The 3,267-nt window shown below is 45.5% G+C and overlaps 1 protein-coding gene across 7 annotated transcripts in view; it reads right to left on the reverse strand.

Moving 5' to 3' along the window:
* The window catches only part of zmiz2 (zinc finger, MIZ-type containing 2), a 43,022-nt gene extending 39,961 nt beyond the window's left edge, over window positions 1–3,061 (reverse strand). For all 7 annotated transcript variants that reach the window (XM_042058739.1, XM_042058736.1, XM_042058734.1 and 4 more), the window contains exon 1: window positions 2,492–3,061. The gene's annotated coding sequence lies outside the window, so the exon portion shown is untranslated. The remainder of the gene's footprint in view (window positions 1–2,491) is intronic.
* Window positions 3,062–3,267: the final 206 nt, after the last annotated feature.

Below are 3,267 nucleotides of genomic sequence, written 5' to 3' on the forward strand. Positions count from 1 at the left end.
CTCTCAGACACACAAACACACACACATACATTACTGAAACTCAAGACTCTTTGACTGAAATCTTTGTTGAGTGAAGAATCAGACGTTTAGAGATTGTCCAGAGGCATCTCAAGAGCTTTTTCCAAGTGAGAATGAATAGCAGCACTAACAAACAAACACACACACAAACAAACAAACAAACACACAAACACAGATTACTTCACAGACATTCCAGGGGGCCCGGTGTTGACCAATGAGAGAGAGAACATCGCTCCAACCAGATGGGTATGAGAGGAGACTGCGAGTCTCTTATCATGCAGCCATTCAGGCCCAGCGAAACAAAGTGGCCACCTCAGGTGAGCCACATCCTTCATTGTTTCGCTCTCAAACACCAGCACCCAGATAAGATTACTTGGAGCTCTTTCAGTTCCCTCTCTAGGCCGCCAGCCCAGCACTGTTGTGTTGACACATCCTTGGACATACAAAAAATAGATAGATAGATAAATAAATAAATAAAAACTGCTATCATCACGCTGAAAGCTCCCACAGCCAAGACCACAAGGAGAGCTTACTCGACTCGAGGTTATAATATAAAGTGATGGATTTCAGTATGCACTCCGGCTATTTTTACAAGCTGGTCGAAAAAGGGACCCGACGCACATCACAAGCTAGTTGATGGGGCCTATTAATAAAGACACATTTTGCACACACAGGGAGAGCACAGGTCTGCTTGGGGTTAAGATAAACAAATTACCATTGATACTTCACCAACTTCAAACCACAGCCCTTAAAAACAAGGGGTCAACGCATTAGCCTAATACAAGTACAGCTGTACACCACAAAAGCCGCCAGTAGTACTATACCCATGAGCACTTGGTTTGTACAGCAAAATTAAAAGAAATATAATGACTGAATAATAGCTTATTGGGAGTAAAACAATTCCCAAACCAAAATAAGTCTTTAGGGATATGTAAGAACAGGGATATATACAGCCAAACTGAGGCTTGTTCTGGAACAGAGCTGGCTCTGATCTGGTTCTGAGAGGGCCCCTCTCTGGGAACCTCGGCTTGCCTGTGCCCCGTCTCCGTGGGAACATGCGGCTCTGGCTGACTTCCTGTGGCCCTGTCTGTCTGTCTGCCGGCCCGGTCATCCTGGCGTGAGCCTGAGAATGATCCCTGCAGCGCACGGCGGCAGCGCAGATCAGGTCGAGATCCTCGCCATCTGTCCGCCAGCCTCACCATTTTATGCCAATCTGCACCGCGCTGAGGCCACTGCCACACACACACACACACACACACACACACAGTACTCCGAAACCAAATTTCCATTAAAAATGTCCCAACATCACATTGTATCGACTGAAACTGAAATGCAGCACAATCATAAACATCTTTAACCTGTTCACACAAATTTCAGCCAAGATTGTAGCAGACTCTCTACAGACCGGTCCCTGGCGTGGTGGGTCTGCACGGGACCAGCTTCTAATCTGATCCCCTCTACAGTTCCACAGCTTGCAGTTTCCTGTCAGAGACTGAATCTGAGAGATCAGTCAGTGGACGAATGCTCAACCAAAACTTAGACAGAACAAATACCAGGAATGATTTCGTTTTTGCTTTTGCCTTTGTTTCCAAAGTCTTACTCTACTCTAAGACCTAGACGGAAGCAAAGGACTAAAACTTTGTGTTAATAGCCTACGTTCAGGCATCATCAGCTAGGCCACATTCCTAGCTGAAAAGGACCTCTGGAATCATTAAGACTGGTTACACGCTATACTATTGTTATCCTAATGAGCGAACAGATGAATAATAATGACTACATATTGGTAGACAATGAGGTAGCCTACAGGTGGGTTTCTGTCTACATTTAGAGACTGAGTTTCTACAGCTTTAATAATTTAACATGTTAGGTATAACACGGTGAGTAGCAAAAAACAACAGCAGATCAGTGTGGCCAAGTCTTTCCCAACAAACATTTAGGAATTAAATGAACATTTTCCCAACAATTACGCTGCCCAAGCTTCATCCATTTGGTCAGTTGCCACTGGGGTGCCACTAGCGACTTAAAGAGCAAGACTGTAGTAGTATGGCATGCCTGCAGAAGATAATACAATGGGCGACATTTTGTATCACCTTGTAATGCCTTTTATCAAACACCGTGTAGGGTAAGTCTCCCCTTGGTCACACTAACACAGCCAGCCGAGGCTTCACACATTTCCCTGAGACATTTGGTCAATTAGGCTACGATATTCACCACGGTCTTGCAAAATCGTACTCGCTAACTGGCCATAATCGCAAAACCAAAGCCAGCTATCGCAGCGAGGACAGCATGGTCAATTAAATTGTTGGATTAACCTACAGAATTGAAGAGCGTGCTTTTACAGTCGTTTGCTTACTTCCTCGTCAATCATGATGTGAATGCGGCGGCAGCGGCGATGTCAACATTATTATCAACTGACGTTAAAAGAGACAAGGACTGTAGCTGAAGCATTGTGATTAAATGTTAGTTAGCTTACCTCCGACCACAGCTGCCCGAGGTTGCTCCGGTCTCTGACTGGTGATTCTGTGATCCGCGGTAGGAATCCTCTGTGTGTTTCAATGAAAAGGACCAGTGCAATCCGTTTTGCAAACGCCGATAGAAGTGGATAGTGTAGCAGCTATGTCCCTTTTCCCCTTTTTGCTACCAAATCGATTGCATCTGTGCAGGTTATGCTATCTGAAATGTCCACGGCTTAACACCACTAGCAATCGTGAACAAGTAAATACGGCTACCTTGTTTTATCCATGTGCATTTGGAAAATAAAATCGGTGTATCACTGCATAGACCCGGCGTATGGCTAGTTGAAATTCGCTGGCTATAAAGACGGACCCAACCAGCTATCGGGTAGTTTAAAAAAGTACGGGTAGAATAACCACTAGGTCTCTGTGTAGTCTCGGTCTGTGTAGTCTCTGCCCTCGGCAGTATTTCCCTGAGCTGCGCAGCATTCCTCACTCTATTGCACAATGAGCCGCTATAATTTATTCATGAGATCATGGGGATGGAGGTTCGGAAGAAAGGAGCAGTTTTTTTGTCACTCACCCCCTCATCGCCTTCTCGGCTGACTTCCCCTAGCCCTCAGACCAGATTAGCTGATCGACAACCAGAGCAGGAAGTGATCCATGCGATGTTACACAGTTGCCTCAGCGCACCAGCACTCCTTTCGAGCATTGTTGGAATTGAAGCCATTTTGGCTCCAGTCGTGCTTTCAACATGCCAAGTGACTATGGGTTCAGCAAAAATGATGAACATAGC

The sequence above is a fragment of the Alosa sapidissima genome, chromosome 13 (genome assembly GCF_018492685.1).
Source record: "Alosa sapidissima isolate fAloSap1 chromosome 13, fAloSap1.pri, whole genome shotgun sequence".
Classification (NCBI taxonomy): domain Eukaryota; kingdom Metazoa; phylum Chordata; class Actinopteri; order Clupeiformes; family Clupeidae; genus Alosa; species Alosa sapidissima.